Below are 21,772 nucleotides of genomic sequence, written 5' to 3'. Positions count from 1 at the left end.
TTTTAGACTACTGTCCCCAGTGGAGAAGGAAACGGCAACGTACTCCAGTACTCTTCCCTGAAAAATCCCATGGACAGAGCAGCCTGGCGGGCTACAGTCCATGAGGTCGCCAAGGGTCAGACACGACTGAGCAGCTAAGCACGTTGTTCCTACAGCAAGATGGGTAAGCAGGTGGGACCAGCCTTCTCCTAGGGCCACGCCAGGAGAAGGGAGGAGAGCTGCCAGCTTGGCCACAGTGTGAGTGAGACTGGGGCTGGGTTTAGCTGTGCTACGTGGGGAGGTGGAAGAGCCCCCAGTCTTGTTGCCAGAGTTAGAAAGAGTGAACCAGAGGCCATTCAAAGGAAAGGAATAAAATGGCTCCTTTTTGAGAACCAGAGTGGCCACACTACAGAAATGGTAGGTGACTCTTCGGAAATGAATTACGTTGTTCACGAAGATAATAAAAGAAAGAAAGTAAGGTCAGACGCTCTGTGTGGCAGAAAGACAGTGCTGCAGGAAAAAACAAAACAATAACAACAAAAATCCAAGGAATTCAAGTCAGGTACACCCAGCGCCCAGTTCTCTGAAATCGCTTAAACTCTCAGTAAGATGGAGAAGGGGGTGGACTTAAGGGAGATGTCTTTGTGAGGAGTTGGCAGGATAAGGGATGTAGAATGCTGAAAACCAAGCTGGTGTCTCTGGCAAACGCGTGAGGCGACAGACAGTCCATCGAGGAGCAAGGAGCAGGAGCTATAAGCAGACGGATTTTTGGTCCTAAAGAAGGAAGACCTTCCCAATTACTGCAGCTCTAAACAATGCAATGGAATGCTCTTGAGTTTGAGAGTTCCGTGTCACTGAGGGTGACCACCGAATTCCGGGGTAGCCATATTCAGGGGCTGTTGGTGTAGGAACTTCTGCATTGAATAGCAAAACCGGGGCAAAATCCCTTCCTGCCCTGAAAGCCCATGATTTCTCGATTTTGCCTTTGCAAAACAGAGGAGCCCAGACGTAGAAAATGCCACTCATCAAGACAGGCACTGAAGCTCTAACTATCACAGGCCTCCCATCGCCGAATCCTGGCTCCATCCTTTGCTGACATTCACTTCCCTCCGATGGTTCTGTTCATGGGGTGGAGGACTAATCACTCAGGGTTTATTTCTCCAGCTCTGCAAGTGGGAGGGTTGATGTAAGCCTGCCCGTGGGCTGCCAGAAGAGCCCCTGCCCTTAAATAGTAATGAGATCTATCGGTCTCCTTAACAAATGCATCTTCCCTGAGCGCTAAGTAAACCGTCTCCATTTACAGTGTCAATATCAGCACGGGGCCTCCCCTGCCCCTCAAGCAGCCTGAACGGATTGCAATTGGCTGCCATTCCCGATTCCCTTGCTCCGTTTGAGCTGTCAATGAGCGTGTCAATAAGATACCGGGACTATTGATCAGCATAGGCATTTAGGGGTCAGCGGTCGATGAGAACTCTTGCCAAGAGATGTAGAAAATGATAGCTTTCAGATAAAGGCAGCAAAGTGAAGTTCCCGAAGGAGAAATAATATAGCTCAATTTCCCCTGTCCTGCTGCTTGTCAATTTCGCTGGGTTTTCTGGAGGAGGGGAAGGAACAAGGAGAGAGAGAAGTGGGAAAGGCGAGTTAGAAACGTGAGGGTTTGACTGCAAACATCTCAGAGAATGAAAAAATAACAACTACAATGAACCCACACACAGCATCCCCCAGGCCACTGTCTGCCTCAGAAGAATAAAGAGAAAGACCCAAAGAGCCGGTGTTTCTGAGAGAGATGGGCTTGGAGGATGGAGGGCAAAATGACAAGCATTCCTCAGAAACAGGCGTTGAGGGAATCACAAAAATCAGTTCAATAGCTCTTTGCTGGCCCATCGTCTTAAGAGTTCAGCTGGAGTGGGCCAATTCAATGCCAAGCCATTTGCTGCTCTAGATTGATCCTCGCCCTGCGTGGTGGGGAAAAGGCCAGTCCTTTTCGGAGTAACATGTCTTGTCATCGTTCATCACAGAAATAAAATGTGTTAAAATAACATTTTATTCGGGGGTGGAAAGAGATGGCAGAAAAGCTGAACGTTATTTTTGCCCATTCCGTGACTCAGAATTTTTAACTGATATTTTCACCTCACAAAACAATTGCCCATTTTGCCAGTATCAACGGTGAATTGCCTTTACATGCAAATGAAATCCTTCAACTTACAGATAATTGATTGCCTGGGAATACCCAATGTTTAGGAGCACAAAACCTTTGAAACTGTTCCTTTAGTTTACCCAGTCTTAGGTTTCACAGATAATTCCGGACACAGAAATCTTTCTTTCAACTAAATAGTCAACAAAATGATTCTTAAAAAATCAACTTAAAGGTCAGTGATATAGCCACAACCCCGTTAAGGAGTCCTCCAACTTCTTAAATGGAGTACACCCATACATGAGGATAACAAGCATACTGCAGATTGGCATCCATTTTTTCCCATCCTTTCCTTTTTGAATTGAGATCCTTTTATAAATCGAGATGTTTTTGTGTGTGACCTTAGATACTACTTATTTGGGAATCGTTCATTCCCTTAATTCAAAGCCACATCTCAGCTTCCCTCTGAGACAGTGAAATTCATCTCAAGCCCTGCCAGTCAGACCTTGCACTTTAATTAAACCCTGAAAGTTGCTTAAAGCGATAATTCAGCATCTCCATCTAAAACTCTGAGAGATGTTATATGAACAACAAGAGGCAGATGCATTTCAATGAGCTTGAACAGAATCACATGTCACGCTTCCTGACTGTGTACTCTTCACTGTGTCAAAGTTCATTCATTCATCATAGCAAAAGGTATTTATTGCCAGGCGAGAGATGATGGTGGCATAAAACGAGCAAACAGGAGGGCTGATTGAATACATACATTTCATTCTGCTTGATTCTGACAAATGACACGAAGACAACAACAGAAAGGGAAAAAAAAAAAAAAAGTTCAGCAAACCCACAAAGAAAATGGGAGAGGAACTTGCAGCTAAGAAGAGATGTCAACAAAATTTTGGAAGCAGTGAAATAGAATACAAGAGAAAGCTAAAATCTACACTGGCAGCTGGAGGACCAGAGGCCTTGAGAATCAGGCCACTTCCCAATATGTCTCAAAAGGCACAGGAACTGCAGATACCAAACTGCTCTGAACTGTAGGGCAGGGTTGACCATATAAGCGTTGGTTTAAAGTCTTTAGAAGAAGCCATCAGGCTCACAGATGCCCTCTTCTACCCAGGTGGCCAGGAAGCCCCTTCTTTGCTACAGCAGGAGTCTGGAGGGTTCCTGAGAGCTGTGGTTCTCAAAGTGTGGCCCTGGGTCCAGCAGCCTCAGCTTCACCAGGAAACTTGTTAGAAATGCTGATTCCCAGGCCCACTGAATCAGAAGGTCCGGCGTGGGGCCCAGGAATCTGTATGTCAACAATTCCTCGAGATGCTTCTGATGCAGGCTAAGTCTGGGCTTCCCTGGTGGCTGAGTGGTAAAGAATCCACCTGCCAAAGCAGGAGACATGGGTTTGATCCCTGGATTGAAGATCCCCTGGAGAAGGAACTGGCAACCCACTCCAGTATTCTTGCCTGGAAAATCCCATGGACAGAGGAGTCTGGTGGGCTGCAGTCCATGGAGTCACAAGAGAGTTGGACACAGCTTAGTGCACAAACAACAAAAATGCCCAAGTCTGAGAACTGCTGCTCTTTGTGACATCAGACAAGCTGAGTGTGACATCAAGGACAACAGCAACAGCTGAAGAGACTAGCCAACTATTGAAGGCTTGGATGAAGTTGGCGTGCAGAACACTGAACCCCAAATACACATCTCATCCCCAGAGGGGTGGCAGCCAAGCTGCTCTGTCCTACGCCAGATATTTAAGGATTCTTCCCTGGAAAACTGATGGGCCTGAGGGAAAACATCTGTGCTTAGTGACGTCAAGGAGGGGAGGAGTCTGTAAATGAAATGATTGGGTCGTAGCCCAATCAGCCTACAGGAAAACCCACCAGGCTGTGAGCACCCTACCCCACAGGGAGACAAACCTTCCTGTTAGCCTCACTGATGGGAGATGAAGAACTGACATCCAGCGATTACCAGATGTGAGGAAATCCTCAAAGAGGAAGGGACTAAACCAAAACTAAAACAAAGCAGAAATAAGAAACTTGGAGTAAAGGAAAATAATGTCAGAAAGAGGAGAAAAGATTCAAAAATAATAAAAACTATAACATATCATTTCAAAAGAGTAAGAAAAGATACTACATTCATGAAACAAGAACAGGTAATGAGTCAAAAATGGAAACATTGAAATAATTACAATGGAGGGAGAATTACTTGGGAAGCTGCCCATAGGTCTGAGTAGGGTCAGGATGGAGCCAAATACTCTTCGGGTGAGGAGTAAGACAGACAGATACACTCAGCTCTCACCCAGGGTGGTTCATTCCAACAATTTAAAGACAATACTAACCTGAGAAGTTACCTGTTAAACATGGGGACAGTTGGGAATGATTATGGACAGAGGAGCCTGGAAGGCTGCAGTCCATGGGGTCACTGAGTTGGACACGACTGAGCGACTTCACTTTCACTTTTCACTTTCATGCATTAGAGAAGGAAATGGCAACCCACTCCAGTGTTCTTGCCTGGAGAATCCCAGGGACGGGGGAGCCTGGTGGGCTGCCGTCTATGGGGTCGCACAGAGTCGGACACGACTGAAGCGACAGCAGCAGCAGAAGTAATACTTCTGTGGGGCTTGAGTCTCTTCCGTTGGGGCTCATCCCCTGCCTTCTCCACGGACTCAGGGAGGAAGACAAGTCTGGGGCAGCCTCAGCTCTTTGCCAAAGGAGCTCGGGCCTGCAGACTAGGACACCCGAGATCACTTTCACAAAAGATGACACAGGGAAGAGACGCTGTTTTTCTCTTCCTGACTGGACTTCATTCTTTATGACAGTCTCCAGGTCCATCCTCATCTCCACAGATGGCGTAACTCCGTTCCTTTTTATAGCCGAGTACTATTCCATTGTCTATATGTATCACACCTTCTTTAGCCATTCCTCTGCTCAGGGGCATTTAGGTTGCTTCCCTGTATACAGCAGAAACTAACGCAACAGGGTAAAGCAACTGTACTCCAAAAAGACAACAAAAGTGAGCAATATACACCTTCTGAGACAAAGCAATTATAGCAGACAGACCAAGAAGTCCAAATAGTCATAATAGATGTACTTAAGGATATAATGAAGTTTTGAGTGCTATGAAACAAGTTCTTAAGAAAGAACCAGGTGGGAATATTATCTATGAAAACATAAGAGTAGAAATGAGGGATCAAACACAGTAATTTTGATGAGGGATACATCCAAAACGTGACTGAAAGAGCTAGAAAGTAAACATGAGAAATTTTTTCAGAAAGGAGCAAGAGATGGAAAACGTTTTTTTTAAAGTCAAGAACTATCAATAACTGCAAATAGGAATGAGGGGACAGAATAGGAAGAAAAAATATTTGAAGCAACAATGAGGATATGAACCAAATTGGAAATTTTGAATGTCAAGTGTTACCAAGGAGGGAGGCAAAAGGGTTTCACATCTACTGTCTGTGGGACGCAAACGGTACGACCGATTCAGTATTAAACACGCCGAGGTAAAGTTAAACATGCATGTAATTGACATCCTAGCAATTCTACCTCTAGGCATATATCTTAGAGAAATTCTCAAACACATGTACCAGGAGATATGTAAAAGAACGTTGATGGCGGCATTACCCTTTATAGGATAAACCTGGGGGAAAAAACCAACTATCCATCAAGAGGAGAACCAATAAATTGTGGGACGTTCTTACAGTGGAATATAGAACAGTGGAAAGGAGGGAATTACAGCTTTAATGATTAACATATGTGGATCTCAGAAACACAGTGCTAACCAAAATAAGTACATATATTTAAGGAAAATAATACAGTGTTATTTCATTTGTATCAAGGTAAAAATCAGGCAAAACTAAATAATATGTTGTTGAGGGATACATTTTTAGTTTAAAAAGACATTTAGTTTAAAAGTTTAAAAAGAACTATAAAAGAGACTGATTAAAACAAAACTGAGAACTGTGATCCTTTCCGTGGGGTGGAGGAGCAGACTGGGGCATGAAAAGCACTCAGGGTGTTTCCGGCTGGCTGCTGATGCTCTACTTTTTTTTGTTTGTTTGTTTTGGTAGTGAGTGAGGCTTTTTGTTTTTTTTTTAATTGCATTCAAACTGTGCATATTTGTTTTTGATAAACTCTATCCATGCAGGCTGTGCCTTCTGGGTTAAAAAAAAAAAAAGACATGTTTTCCAGAATTAAAGATAAAAGATACTGAGCTAGAAGCAGGAAAGGGGACAGAGGAGTGGAACAGAGGAAATGGAAAATAAGTAAGACATGATGAATCCTGCTATAGCTGTTACTACTGTAAATAGAAATGGCTTAAACTCACTGTGAGAGATGCAACCCTGTTTCCCTGGCTTCCCTGGTGGCTCAGTCGGTAAAGAATCTGCCTGCAATGTGGGAGACCTGGGTTCGATCCCTGGGCCGGGAAGATCCCTTGGAAAAGGAAATGGCAACCCATTCCAGTATTCTTGCCTGGAGAATCCCATGAACAGAGGAGCCTGGTTGGCTACAGTCCATGGGGTCAGAAAGAGTCAGACACGACTGAGTGGCTAACTTTCACTTTCACTTTGCGTTCCCCTAAAAGGCAGGCACTGGAGCTCTGACCTCAGAATGTGACTGTATTGTGAGATAAGAACGTTAAGGAAATAATTAGGTTAAACTGAGGCTGTAATGCAATCTGGGGGCTTCCCTGGTGGCTGCCAATGCAGCAGACTGATTCGATCCCTGGGTCGGGAAGATCCCCTGAAGAAGGAAGAGGCAACCCACTCCAGTGTTCTTATATGATAAATCCCAAGGACAGAGGAGCCTGGCGGGCTAAAGTCCAGGGGGTCACAAAAGAGTTGGACACAACTGAGCGACTAAACAACAATCACCCAGCCTGACTGGGGTCCTTGTGAAAAGGAGAGACTAGGCCACAGAGAGACACCAGGGATGCAAGCACAAAGGAAAGGCCATGTGAGGACAAAGCAAGAGCACAGCCATCTACAGGGCAAGGAGAGAGGCCCCAGGAAACCAGACCTACTGGCACCTTGACCGTGGACTTCCAGAACTGCCAGGAAATACAGTTCTGTTGTTTACACCACCCAGACTGTGCTCTATTGTTCTGGCAGCCCTAGAAATCTGAAAAATTAACCAATCTAAAGGTAAAATTTTCAGACTAGATTTTTACACTGATCCAGAATAGAATGTCCGTTAAAAAACATACTTAATAACAACAAAAACCAGAAAAGTTGAGAATGTAGAATTTTTAAAAGCAGAATACCTCAGGAACATGCACAAAAATAGATAAATCTGAGTTAGCACTTTCAATACTAGGCAAAAAAGAATTTAAAGCTAAAGCAAAAATTCTAAGGGATAAAAAAGATACTGTAGGCTGGTGACAGAATAATAGAGCAAAACGATGCAACCAGTCTGAGCATAAAGACACTTAAAACTCAGTCTCAGACTGTTAAAAGGAATAACTGATATAAGTAGGGAAAAGAAATACATCAACGATTGTAGCTGATGATTTCAAAGGCCCTTCCCAGCAGATCAAGTAGATAAGAAATGAATGAAGATGCAGAGGGTCTGAACAACAAAAATAATAAGTATCAACACATATAGACTCTACCCCAAATGAACAGACAATGTGTGCTATTTTGAACACACATGGAGCATGCATTAGTCTAAATAGAATACTGGGCCATAAACAAAACCCAGTGTATTCCAAAAAGTCAGAAAATACAATTTGAGTTCTTAGACCATAAGGCAATAAAATCTGATATCAATAACAAAGCAATCCTTGTTTTGAAAATTCCCTATGTTTGAAAATTATTTATTACTAAATAATTATTGAGTTAAAAGAGATATCATGAACAACATAAATATTTAGAGGTAAGTAATAATGAAAACATGTCAAAATTTATGGTGTAAAACTTAGTACTTATAAGTTTAATTAAATTTATTAGAAATTTAAAAGAATCAAAAATAAATAAGCAAAGGATTCAACATATGATATTAGAAACAAGTAATGGATTAAATTCAAACAAGAGAAAAAAATGCCAACAGTAAGTATCTTGGGACTTCACTAGTGGTTCATGTCACGTAGGAACACCCAAGATGGACGGGTCACGGTGGAGGGTTCTGACAACACGTGGTCCACTGGAGAAGGGAATGGCAATCCTCTTCAGTATTCTTACCTTGAGAACCCCATGAACAGTGTGAAAAGGCAAAAAGATAGGATACTGAAAGATCAACTCCCCAGGTCAGTAGGTGCCCAATATGCTACTAGAGATCAGTGGAGAAATAACTCCAGAAAGAATGAAGAGACCGAGCCAAAGCAAAAACAACACCCAGTTGTGGATGTGACTGGTGATGGAAGTAAAGTCCGATGCTGTAAAGAGCAATATTGCAGAAGAACCTGGAATGTTATGTTCATGAATCAAGGCAAATTGGAAGTGGTCAAACAGGAGATACCAGGTGTGAACATCAACATTTTAGGAATCAGTGAACTAAAATGGAATGAAATGGGTGAGTTTAACTCAGATGACCATTACATCTACTACTGTGGTCAGGAGTCCCTTAGAAGAAATGGAGTAGCCATCATGGTCAACAAAAGAGTCCTGGATGCAATCTCAAAAATGACAGAATGATCTCTGTTTGTTTCCAAGGCAAACCATTACTGTTCTTGTTCTTCTGACTGGATTGTGGTTAATATGCTTATTTTTCAAACAGGATGTGCACCTAGATAGTTAAGATGCATGTCAAAGGCATTATTTTTTACTGAGTCTTAGTTTCAGCACATGCAATCTAGTTTGCCAACTCCAACACTTTGGCCACCTGATGTGAAGAACTGACTCCTTGGAAAAGACCCTGATGCTGCGAAAGATTGAAGGCAGGAGGGAAAGGGGATGACAGAGGATGAGATGGATGGCATCACCGACTCAATGGACATGGGTTTGGGTGAACTCCGGGAGTTGGTGATGGACAGGGAAGCCTGGCGTGCTTCAGCCCATGGGGTTGCAGAGAATCAGACACGACTGAGCGACTGAACTGAACTCAGTGACTAAGACTCCACGCTCCCAATGCAGTGGGCCCAGGTTGGATCCCTAGTTGGCAAACTAGATTTCACGTGCCGAAACTAAGACTCAGTAAAAACTTATTCCTTTGATATGCATCTTAACTATCTAAGTGCACATCCTTTTTGAGAAATAAGCATATTAACCACAATCCAGTCAGAGGAACAAGAACAGTACTTTGAACAAGAGTTGTTTAATGTAAGTAATTATTTACAAGGAATGATCTGCTATGGTGGTGATTAAGAGAAAACTTAATACCCAAGGTTCTCTGGAGTTGGGGAGAGGGAGGTGCCCACAGAAGCAAAAACATGGTCCCTCCTCAAGGCTGGAATTCAGACCTAAATAGAGAAGAGGCGGTGGCAGTCCACTGGATGCCAGAGAAGTTCTCTGGTTTCCCAGGACCAGAGTATGTCCCCATTTGGCCAAGAAGAACCGCCTCCTCCCCACGCCCAGCAAAGGGGGCTGTAGAGCTGAGACTTGCAGGCAGGAAACTGACCAATGGAATAACACACAAAACATCTCAGGCCAGCTACTTTCCTGTTCATCATCCAGTGGGCATAATGCCATCAGTGAAGTGGAATGCTGAGATGTTTGGGGAAAAGTCAAGATCACCAAGATCTCTGCAAACTCTGTTATGGCAGACAGCAGAACTGAGGCAGCCCCATGAAGACGGACTGCTGGCATTGCCAGAAACAGCAAACTGCTCTTGGTGGTCCTTTCGAGTTGGCTTGGAGAAAAACACATCAGCCACATCAATAACTACAACCAAAAGCCAGGAGTTGCGCTGACTTGCTCCAGAAAAGGCACAACACAGACAAACATCTGTACCCAGAATCACCACCCGAGTCAGTGTATGACAGCCCGCAGTTACTCCAGTATCCATTCTGCCTCTGCACAGGCCAAGTAGGTGAGCAAAATGGGAATACAGCAGGTACCACCACTCCCGCTTCTTTCAATGCTTGGATGATGGTATAGGCTCTGAAATCTTCCCAGAGAGGCAATATTGTTTCTGATGCATTACCTTGGTTGCATGGAGGAGTTCCAGGGAGTTTTATTTAGTCTTCCAGTCATAATGACTCTCATCCCACAGGTCCTGGAGCCAGTGCAGGAGATACTTCCAGTTTCCAAGTATCGGCCTAACAGTTAACACCTTCAAGATCTGAGAAAATAACTCTCAGCTGAGTCCCCTTGTGTCGTTGTGGTTTAGTCGCTAAGTCACGTCTGACTCTTTGTGACCCCATGGACTGCAGCACATCAGGCTTCCCTGTCCTTCACTATCTCCTGGAGTTTGTGCCAACTCATGTGCATTGAATCCGTGATGCCATCCAACCGTGGCATCCTCTGTCGCCCCCTTTTCCTCCATCTCTTAGTTCATTGCCAGAGCCTCCACTTTAATTGGTGGGTTGAGGTGCATTATGGACGCCCAGGAGTTAGAGTCAATTCATAGCTAGCATCTAGTAATCTTCAGAAGGTTTGGATTTTGTACTGTCACACGAGTAAATAGCCATAGGTCCTTTTGGTTTAGGCTGGGAAAACATTTAGAGTGCCTACTTGTGAAATCATAGCAGGGACCTTCCTCCAAGGGACCCAGTGTTACCTGCGATCTAGAGGCTCTGGGTCTATTCACTGACTTAGGTCTCAAAACTGGTGACTCCAGCCAGGGTTTAGGCCAGACTTGAAGCTTTTCTGGGATATGGATCAAAAAATACTTAGTAGGCTGCCATATTTTGTTCCAAGTAACACTGATTAGTTACTATTACCAAGGAGCTCAGCTATGAGATTCAGGCCATGCTGAAGATTGGAAACCAATAGACTGTGAAGAGGTTTGTTAAGTTGCCCTGAGTCAGAACTGGTCCACAGTTACTGGAATGAGCTATTGGTCAGAGAATAAAAGGCAGGACTGGCAAGGAGGAAAATTTCCATCAGAGTGCCAGTGTGTCAAGCTTTATGCACAAGAATCCGCCTGTCGGAATGTTGGCCAGGCGTCTAGAAGCTGCCCATGGTGGTCACTGTTGACGCCATCACTTAGAGGCCAGCTGGAGCACCCAGAGAACTCACAGGGAACGTACCGGCGAAGGTGCCATCAAGACTTGCTGGGGGTGAACTCCTCTGGGTGTCCTGTACGACACAGGAGCCCACAGGAGGGAATGCATGCGCTGGAACCAGGACGAGAAGCCCCTTCCCCTGCAGTGTCCTCTAGCGCCCTCTGCTGACAATGCTTAGCATCAAGTCATCTGACAAGGATGAGCTCTGCATCACTAGCAGGACATCCAAGGTAGGTTTGGAGCTGAAAGGCAATAGAGTTGTACTGCCACATAAGGAAAGTCATAAGCAAAACAGGAATCACCAACAAACAAAAAGGGAGTTGTCTGAAAAGACAAATAGGTATTGAACTCTTAAAGTGAAGTCACTCAGTCCTGTCTGACTCTTTGCGACCCGTGGACTGTAGCCCACCAAGGTCCTCCGTCCATGGGATTCTCCAGGCAAGAATACTGGAGTGGATTGCCATTTCCTTCTCCAGGGGATCTTCCCAACCCAGGGATCGAACCCAGGTCTCCCACATTGCAGGCAGACGCTTTAACCTCTGCGCCACCAGGGAAGCCCCTAGTAGAACTCTTAGGCAAGATTAATTAAGACTAAAAGAGAAGACAAATTAAAAAGAATGTTCTGAGACCAACAAAGATATCTTATATACTTGAAACATAATATTCCCTGGTGGCTCAGATGGTAAAGAATCTACCTGCAATGCAGGAGGCCTGCGTTCGATCCCTGGGTTGGGAAGATCCTCTGAAGGAGGGTACGGCAACCCACTGCAGTATTCTTGCCTGGAGAATCCCCATGGACAGAGGAGCCTGGCAGGCTACAGTCCATGGGATTGCAAAGAATCAGACATGACTGAAATGACTAAACTTGTGTTAATTAAGTATTAACCCTAAAGCTCATGGAAATTCCCTAGATAATAGAGCAGAAAACAAAAATATGGAAAATGGTTAGATGGGGATACAAATTAAACCCCAGCCCTGTGTGGGCTCCAGGAATGGTTCTGCCCTCTCTTTTCTAGTCCTTTTGGTTCTGCACTGGGTAGTTTTGTTGTACACACGCACAGAGCAGCACTCACAACAGGATGCTCTGCTAGAGCATTTCCTGTGCTTTGGGACAGGAATGGCCTGTGGCCAGTTATGAATTCCAAGGGGAGTCGGCAGCCCAGTCTTCCAGCCTCTACATGGAACTGCCTCCTTGGAGCAATTTATGCTCCAGAGCTCCCTGGGCAATGAGGCTGACGCTAGGCTTGTCTGCCTCGGCCTCTCTTTTTCCCCTGTGGTTTCTTGCTTCTCTCATCACCCTAAAAGGTTGCTTCTGAGGGCACCCTCAGTACATCAGCTGCACAAGAATCCCTGTCTCTGCCTCTGCATCTGGGAAATCCACCCTAAGGCGGAGGGTGGTAGCGCTGAAAGCTACACCACAGGGCAATGAATCTGTAGTGGTGTTTAGGATGGATGAGAGCAGAGAGCACTGGGGTTAAGAGAAGTCAGTCAGAAACTAAATTTCAGAAAAGAGATGAGAAGTAAGAAAGGCTGAAACAGGAGAAGCAGAGAAAGAGAAAAGGAAGATAAAGGTTATGTCTGGAGAACCTCCTTAATACTGATGCAACGTGGCAGCTGAGGGGAAGGAAGGCATGAAATAGAATGACAGCATTTGAGATCTAGTGACGAGCGGGAGGGCGGCCCACATACAAACATCAGGTAACTGGAGAATAATCACACTGGAAGAAAGCATGCCCAGGTAGAACTATCACCCCAAGACTTCGCATCTGCCTGACTTTGCAACCTACAGAGCTCTCAAATACCTTGTCTGTTTTTTCCCCAAAGGTGTCTGTGAGATAGGGTGGTAGGTGTTCTCTCTTCTTTACGCTTTCCTCCCTTCTTGTGATTTGAAGTGCTTCCCAGTAGAGAAAAGGGAGAATACACCTCATGTCCGCTGACTTTGGACTTGGCCAGGTGACTTATTTCAGCCAATATAATATAAAGAAACATGATGTGAGCAGAGGCTGTGTATATGTTCCCGTGATTCAACTTGGCTTGGGTGCTTTTGCAGTCCACCTTCAGAAAACACGCCCAGGTAATTACTGATACAAGGAGAATGGAAAGACATGCAGAGCAGACCTAAACCCAAGCCTCAGCCAAGAACCATGTGCAGCTGATCCTACCCAGCCCCAGCAGAACCGCAAACACCTACAAACCTGTAAGTGAGAAATTTCCGGAATGCTTGTTATGCAGCACCATGGCAACAATAACTGACTGACATGATTAGGTAAACCACTATCATTAAAATGCCCATTAAGCAGATGAAACTCCTGAGATACAGAGATGGTAAGAAGCTGCCCAAGTTCACAGCTCAAGGGCGAGGGTTAACTGTGCTCTTATCCACCTACTCAAGAAAGACTCTGCAAATTTAGACACATTTCACTGCTTAGAGGCCCAGCTCTCAAAGGAATAATTTTTAAATGCATTAAAAAAAAAAACTACAGAATTTTCTAATAACCTAAGAAATGCATGTTTTCATATATGCGGCCTATTAAGTCTGTTCATATCGTATCAGCAAACATCATGTCGTCTTGGAGAGGTTCCTAGTTTTTCCTGTGAAATGTTTTTCAACGCCTGAGTGAATCAAAATGAATGTAAATGAGGTTTATTAAGTCAACCCCACATGGTGCTGTATTGTCAGCATTTGTAGGGCTGTGACAGGTTAGTTATTGCAGTTTGAAGGAAATGTCACCAACACAGCAGTCTGCAGAATTAACTTAAAAAAAAATATATATATATATAAACATCTCAGGATTTTCGACCCCTTTGAGAATCATCTCCTCAGAAGGTGACAGGGGGCTGAGGGAGGCTACATGATACCTGAGGCCAAGGGTCAGGGGCTGTAGGTAAGCACCCAGGCTTCTGAGAGCTGCTCTTAATGGACTGTGGAAAGGAAACAAAACGAGGCTGATTGGAGTTGACAAGGAGTGACAGGAGCCACTGGCAGCTGTGCCAAATGCCCTCTGCTCCCAGAACGAGTGTGAGACTAGCTTTGGGGGTGGAGCGTGGGCAGAAGCAAGAGGAGAAAGGAGGCAAGGGAGGCTGAGCTGCTGAAGGTCGGGCTTTAATAACTCCAAGGGGGCTGAGGATCCAGCCGGGGTGACATCACCCACTCCCAGGGAGTGTTCTTGCTCTTGCCCAGGGAAGGCGTCAGGAATGGGCTGGCTGGGTCATCGGTCCCTTACATGACTTGATTTGGGGAGAGTCAGGAAGGGTCCTTCCTCCGCATCCTCACACCCTGTCTGTAACTTTTGGAGAACTGTTCCTTCAACTCCTGCACCCTTCCTCTCTATAAGGAGTCTCCTCTTACATGAACATACCTCCTGGGACAGAAGACGGTTAAGCATTAATCCGTCAAGACCAAAGTAAAACATACCTTGTATTGAAACCTCCAGGCCCTCCATGCAGGGGAAGGAAAAGGCACTGGAGAGAAATATGCGACTAGACCAGAAATAGATGTTCAGACTTCTCAGCGCACTCAACTAAGCCTGGGAAAACTTGTGCGCCTGCGCCACAGTCAGGGATGGGGTTACACCAAGTCGTGCAAGGACCTTCTCCAGCCAGGACAGCTGTTCTCCTCCTTTATATAAAGTGGGAGAACCCCAGGGCTTGGGAGATCATCTCGTTTAATCCCACCTTTTTACAGAAGAGAGACTAAATGGCAGGAAAGAACAGGGAATTTCTAAGCTCGCCCACCTGAGTAGAACATGAACAAATGTTCTTTGTCAAAACGTTGCCTTTCAGACACCCACCCACACCTCTGCCTTCTCTGCAAAGACCCTGCACCCGAGACTTAAACTCCTCTTGAGCACAGTCAGAAGCATCTATGAAACCATATTGGTCAATAGCATGTGGCCGTGTGGTTTTCTGCACAAAAATAGCTTTAAAAGACTCACATGTTCAGCACACATTTGTTGACTGCCCGTTGTCCCGAGCCTCTGGGACCTCACAGACTAAGATGCCCAAAGTGGGCAAAATCCTTGAAGGCTGAAATGCAAATTAGCTCCCAGAAGTAGAGAGGATAAGTGTTCACACTGAGGTTTCATTCTGTGAGGTAGGGAGTGAAGAAGAAAAGTAGACCCCCTAGGTGGACACAGCAGTGCTCGGCACTTCAACTGTGTCTGATTCTTCCCGGGCCTACGGACTGTAACCCACTGGGCTCCTCTGTTCATGGGATTCTCCCGGCAAGAATGCTGGGGTGGGCTGCCATTTCCTTCTCCAGGGGGTCTTCCAGACCAAGGGATGAAATCCGTGTCTCTTAGGTCTCCTGCATTGGCAGGCAGGTTCTTTACCACTAGCGCCACCTGAATGGACGTGGCAGACAGGGAGGAATCATCTCTCTCTCCAGCAGACAGATGAAACCCAGAGACACACTTTGGCTTTGTTAGTGCTGTAGGAAAAGGCCCATGCTGTTATTTTGCATGTATTATATTAATAATATATGTGTTATATAATATGCAATACTTGTTTTATATTTATATGTAAATATAAATATAGACATATATAAATAAATATATAAACATAAATCAATGACTTCAGAACTCTGGAAGCCCATGAGTCTATAAAGCTGTCGGTTGTTGAAGTTCACTGGAGTTGACAGAATATGAACTGTCTGTGCCCCAAAGACAGAATCCCAGTGAGTGCTCCTACAAGGACTGAATCCTGACCCCACATCATGCATATTCAGTGACTTGGAATTATTGGACTCAAGGACAGAGCTGAGTCTCACTCCCTAAGAGTGAGCTTCTAAAGGAAAATGCCCAGTAAGCAGGGGGTCCCTTAGAACTGAACTCAACAGGGCCCCTAAGTCTAGAAGTGGATGTGGAGTCCTTGGGGAAGGTCCAGAAAGAGGTCCACTTTCTGGGAAAGAAGGTTACTAGGGAAAAGGTTACTAGATGCGAGCTGAACCATGAAGAAAGCTGAGCGCCGAAGAACTGATGCTTTTGAATGGTGCTCTAGAAGACTCTTGAGAGTCCTAGGACAGCCAGGAGATCAAGCCAGTCAATCCTAAAGGAAATCAACCCTGAACATCCATTTTGAAAGGACTGATGCTGAAGCTGAAGCTCCAATATTTTGGCCACCTGATGAGAAGAGTTGACTCATGGGAAAAGACCTGATGCTGGGAAAGACTGAAGGCAAAAGGAGAAAGGGGTGGCAGAGGATGAGACGGTTGGACGGCGTCACTGACTCAATGGACATGAGTTTGAGCAAACTCTGGGAGATCGTGAACGACAGAGAAGCCTGGCGTGCTGCAGTCCATGGGGTCACAAAGAGTTGGACACATCTTAGCGACTGAACAACAGGGAAAGGGGATCAGGCCAAGGGCTGAGAAGCATCAGACATTGGCAGCTACTGGAAGAGGAGCCAGTTGAGGAGTCCAAGGGAAGCAGGACTGTCCAGGAGTTTCCCATCACAAAGCCAAGAAAACCACAGACAGTGTGGAAAAACCTCACTTGGGCCATTCATTTCAACTCCTCTTCCCCAATAAACCTTTTTAGCAGCTTTCCTAATAGTAGAAAATGATTGATTGGAATTTCACTCCTTTTTCAACAAAGACAGCCATGTGGTAGAGAGAGCTGTGAACCTGGGTCAAACCCTCCGAGCTGAATCTCGCCGTGCCCGTGTGTCAGAGCCCAGCTGTGTGACCTTGAGGAGGCGTCCTAACATCTGGGGGTCAAGACGTCCTCAGCTAAAATCACAGGTTACTGTGAGTTTTGATAAGGTAATGGATATAAATGCACGTGTAAAGTACTATGCACATAACATGAGTTTTTTAAACTGTAATTCTTAGAGAACTGACAAGTATGGATGTAAACAACAAAAAGACTGGTACCCAGAGTCCTGAAGATAGAAAGTTTTCATTCACATCTTGCAGGGCTTATTTGCCACTCACTATCAATGACGCTTTTTTTCGTTTGTTTGCTTGCTTGTATTTATGATCAATGTTCTGCTTACTGAGTATATTTAATCCGTTTTTAAACACTTGAAGGGCATGCTCAAGGATGAGATGGTTCAGCAGAGATGGAAAGACCATCAGAACAGCAGGGATTTCGGCAGTGTAACTTGACTTGCTCATCTCTCCCGCTCCCCAGCTTGGACTTGCCTTGAAAACCAGCTGCCTCACCACTACCAGAAGTGGTTTGGAGCCCCTCAGAAAAGCCCCATCTCCAGAGCATGTCATTATCTGACCTGTCACCTCCCTGAAAAAGCCCCATTAACAAGACACCGCTATTCGCCCTGATTCAGAACTCACTCTACAGAAAAGTCCTAGCCCCAGGGTGTTTTTAAAGTAATAATAATAAGCAGCAACAGATGTAACATCCTGTTTGGGGATGTGAAAGGAGTTTGGGAAAACAAGAGCCCAGTTCAAAACTTAAAAGGAAGATTTAGTGGGTGGCAGGGGCTTCCCAGGTGGCGCTAGTGGTAAAGAACACACCTACCAATGCAGGAGACGTAAGGGACGCGGGTTCGATTCCTGGGTCAGGAAGATCCACTGGAGAAGGATTAGGCTACCCATTCCAGTATTCTTGGGCTTCCCTGGTGGCTCAGATGGTAAAGAATACACCTGCAACGCAGGAGACACAGGTTCAATCCCTGGGTGGAGGAGATCCCCTGGAGGAGGGCATGGCAACCCACTTCAGTATTCTTGCTTAGAGAATCTCATGGACCAGAGGAGCCCAGCAGGGTAAGGTCCATAGGGTCACAAACAGTTAGGCTCAACTGAAGTGACTTAGCATAGCAGGGGATGAGATGACCATAGAATAATTTGGAAAACTATGACATATGCCTGGGAATTTGGAAGGTTGTGAGGACGGGTGGGGCTGTGCATGTACCCAGGAAAGATCAGAGAAGTCTGTAATATCTCACCTCAGGGTATCCTTGAGACCCTGTGCAAGGAAGAAATTAAGGCTGAGACAGAGTTGCAAGGTTCCTGAGCACTTAAGGCATATGCCAAAGCACACAGAGCCACTTATCAAAAAATTTAAAACATTAATTCAAAGTACTTTAGGAAATAGGTGACTAACCATTAGCTGACCACTCAGGAAAGCTAACAAATATTTCAGTGGGCACACATGCAGGGAACATGTGTTTCACAGAGTTAGTCTGGAAAAGTTATTAAACCAACAAACAGCAGTAACAATAACAACAGCAGCAAAACCAACCAACAAAAACAAAGTTTGGTGAAGGGAGATCTAATTTCTAGAATTGTCATATTATAGTATCTAAAAATGTGAAGTTTGTGAGAAAAATATTTATGTATTGCTGTTGTTCAGTCTCTCAGCCGTGTCAGACTCTTTGTGACCCCATGGACTGCAGCACGCCAGGCTTCCCTGTCCATCACTAACTCCTGGAGTTTGCTCAAACTCAAGTCCATTGAGTGGTGATGCCATCCAACCATCTCGTCCTCTGTCGTCCCCTTCTCCTCCTGCCTTCAATCCTTCCCAGCATCAGGGTCTTTCCCAAGGAATCAGTTCTTCACATCAGGTGGCCAAAGTATTGGAGTTTCAACTCAGCATCAGTACTTCCAATGAATATTCAGGACTGATTTCCTTTAGGATAGACTGGTTGGATCTCCTTGCAGTCCAAGGGACTCTCAAGAGTCTTCTCCAACACCACACTTTGAAAGCATCAGTTCTTCAGTAATCAGATTTCTTTATGGTTCAACTCTCACATCCATACATGACTACTGGAAAAACCATAGCTTTGACTAGATGGACCTTTGTCAGCAAAGTAATGTCTCTGCTTTTTAATAATGCTGTCTAAATTGGTCATAGCTTTTCTTCCAAGGAGCAGCATCTTTTAATTTCATGGCTGCAGCCACCATCTGCAGTGATTTTGGAGCCAAAGAGAATAGTCTGTCACTGTTTCCATTGTTACCCCATTTTTCATGAAGCAATGGGACCAGATGCCATGATCTTAGTTTTCTGAATGTTGAGCTTTAAGCCAGCTTTTTCACTCTCCTCTTTCACCTTCATCAAGAGGCTATTTAGTTCCTCTTTGCTTTCTGCTGTTAGAGTGGTGTCACCTGCATATCTGAGGTTATTGATATTTCTCCTGGCAATCTTGATTCCAGCTTGTGTTTCATCCAGCCCATGATGGATGAGTACATGATGTACTCTGCATATAAGTTAAATAAGCAGGGTGACAGTATACAGCCTTGATGTACTCCTTTCCCAATTTGGAACCAGTCTGTTGTTCCATGTCCAGTTCTAACTGTTGCTTCTTGTCCTGCATACTGGAGGCAGGTAAAGTGGTCTGATATTCCTATCTCTTTAATAATTTTCTACAGCTTGTTGTGATCCACACAGTAAAAGGCTTTAGTGTATTCAATGAAACAGAAGTAGATGTTTTTCTGGAATTCTCTTGCTCAGGCGCAGGAGAAGAGTAACAAAGGACCAGCTTGGAAGGGAGTAGTCAAAAGAGAAAGATGGTAGATCCCCATCAGCAACCATCAGGTAGATGATGAGAGAGGAGGAGTTTGAGAGTGAATTCCAAATTGCCTACTATTTTAATTTCATGAAGGAAATGTCTTTTTCAACCATCATTATCCAGAATGAATGATTGATTTGTAAAATAGATCATCAAGTCCCAATCTGATTTGTTTTCAACCTATCACAGTTGCTTAAGCAAAGTTTTATGTATAGTCAAAAGAGTGCAGCATTCTTTCCATTTCCGAAGAAGGAATTCAAAGCACTGAATGTTGGATTTCCTCAGTTATCACAGGATAAGCAGATGGTGCTCAGAGGGGGCACCTCCCTGCAGGAGAGACTCTGATTCTCAAAGCCATCTATTGTGTCTGAGCCGTGTGAGTGCCCTGCGGGAGCTGACAGCTCAAAAAAATCAGACGGGAAGTGACCCGTCTCCCTTGGGGTGCCAGCTGTAAATCATAACAGAGAAAGTAGAGGGACATGATTCAAAGAGGCCAGAAGTGGAAAAAGACTTGCAGGGTTGCCAGGTTCAACTCCTCATCTTGCAGGTGAGGAACTCGGCCCAGAGAGGACAAGTGACTTATCCAAGGTCACTCAGTGGATGGTGGCAGATTTGATAGAGACAACCTGGCCTCTCTCTTCTTGAAGATGTATGGCCCCCAGGCAGGCCAGGATGTCACTGAGAGACACATGGGCATGCTTGTACAGCCCTGGCAGGCCTCATAGCAAGTAAGAAAACCTGCTGCTGCAACCCTGATGACAAAATTAAGTAAGCTACTAATTGGTTGATTGGCAGCAAGCTCTGTGAGGCAGTAAGGAACACCTTAAGCTGGAGTAAGAAGCACACATTACTTAGATCTGATCATCTTGATGATCACTTCTGTGGCCCACCCCAGTGATGCCGTACACCTCTCCCCTAGGAAAGCTCTCAGAAGGATCCCATGACCTTTTAACTGTCAGATGACTCGTTGCTTTCTCTTCCTTTTTCTATTTCACTTTCACCATCTTCTCTTCTTAGTCTTCGTCATCCAGCCTTTCCCAAGCTGTGCTCTTCAGAACTTAACTGCCAGTAGAGTGCCAGTTGAATGTTTAATGACTGGCTCTCTTGGATAAAGAACTCTGATTTGTAGCATTTAGGAATTTCCATGGTGTAAACACTCCCATCACGGGCTAATTTCAAGATAGCAACATGATATATACCAGCTTACAGAATTCCTGATAATATAACAATTGGTTCTTACAAGTAAAAAAAGCTGTTTTCTACACAACACTGATAGGGTTCAGATCCTATCTGAAAGCAGAAAAATGCACATTCTTTTCAAGAACATATGGAATATTCTCCAGTTTAGATCACATTGTTGTTGCTCAGTTGTTAAGTCCTATCCAACTCTTTGTGATCCCATGAATGGCAGGCTTCCTTGTCCTTCACTATCTCCCGGAGCTTGCTCAAACTCATGTCCATTGAGTCAGTGATGCCATCCAACCATCTCATCCTCTGTCGTCCCTTTCTCCTCTTGCCCTCAATCTTTCCCAGCATCAGTGTCTTCTCAGTGAGTAGGCTCTTCATATCAGGTGGCCAAAGTATTGGAGCTTTAGCTTCAGCATCAGTCTTTCCAATGAATATTCAGGGTTAATTTGCTTTAGGATTGACTGGTTTGATCTCCTTGCAATCCAAGAGACTCTCAAGAGTCTTCTCTAGCACCACAGTTCGAAAGCATCAATTCTTCAGCACTCAGCCTTTTTTATGGTCCAGCTCTCACATCTATACAAGACTACTGGAAAAACCATAGCTTTGACTAGACAGACCTTTGTCAGCAAAGTAATGTCTCTGCTTTTTAATACTCTGTCTAGGTTTGTCATAACTTTCTTTCCACATACCTCCCTTTCAAAGAAAAATTCATTCTCCAGAAAAAAAAAAAAAACTGAAACTCATTTTTCCTAAGATGTAAATATGTGGTAACAGCTTAAACTAGTACCTTTCCAGACTTATTTATATCTTTGTACCTTTAAAAAAAATCTTAAAGCTGCTTCTGCTAAGTCGCTTCAGTCGTGTCTGACTCTGTGCGACCCCATAGACGGCAGCCCATCAGGCTCC

The sequence above is a fragment of the Bison bison genome, unplaced genomic scaffold (assembly GCF_000754665.1).
Source record: "Bison bison bison isolate TAMUID 2011002044 unplaced genomic scaffold, Bison_UMD1.0 scf7180017864105, whole genome shotgun sequence".
In the NCBI taxonomy this organism is placed as follows: Eukaryota; Metazoa; Chordata; class Mammalia; order Artiodactyla; family Bovidae; genus Bison; species Bison bison.
The sequence above is the reverse complement of the archived record's forward strand: the minus strand, read 5'-3'. Positions refer to the sequence as shown.